This window comes from Carica papaya, chromosome 2 (assembly GCF_054855325.1).
Source record: "Carica papaya isolate Zhongbai chromosome 2, ASM5485532v1, whole genome shotgun sequence".
NCBI lineage: Eukaryota > Viridiplantae > Streptophyta > Magnoliopsida > Brassicales > Caricaceae > Carica > Carica papaya.
In genome coordinates this window covers 13612876-13613570 of record NC_142310.1, presented here as the reverse complement: position 1 = coordinate 13613570, position 695 = coordinate 13612876, and positions in this window count along the sequence as shown.

The window sequence follows — 695 nt, the reverse complement described above, 5'->3', positions numbered from 1 at the left end:
ATTAGTGCCTGATCTTAAACTTATTATAGTTTGTAGTTAATATTTATTTCGTTATAATTTAATTTTTAATATTTTTTATTTAAATATTTATTTTATTTTTAAAAATAAAAATAATTCATTATATTTAAATATTTAAGAAATAACTAAAAAATAGTTTAATAATTAATTAAATTAATAACAATAAAGATAGGAATGATATGATTATTAATTTGATTAATTGATTAATTTTTTAATTATTTTTAAAAAATATTCAATTATCGTCTATTTATTTTAATTTTTTTGCTAGAAAATTAAATAAAATTACACATTCGAAAAAAGTAAAAATTGTCATAAATAAAATTGTAACAAAAAATATTATTAATTAAATTATAAATAATATCAAATTTTATGAATTAATTTGACAATTTATACTTTTTAATAAATAAACAGTAATAAGAATATACGTGCAAAATAGATAATGCGAGCCGTGCTAGCCTACTTCTCGATCAGATTATACTAAAAGACATATTTATAAATGAATATGCCTTTAAAATAATAATAATAATAATAACAAATATTTTTATTTAGTTTTCAAACTTTAGACAATATTATAATTTAATGTTAAAAATATTTTTATTATATTTTTTTATTCCAACTTTTAAACTTGTTCAAGAATAGTGATATTGTTTAATTTTAACTAAAAAAAATCAAGAAAA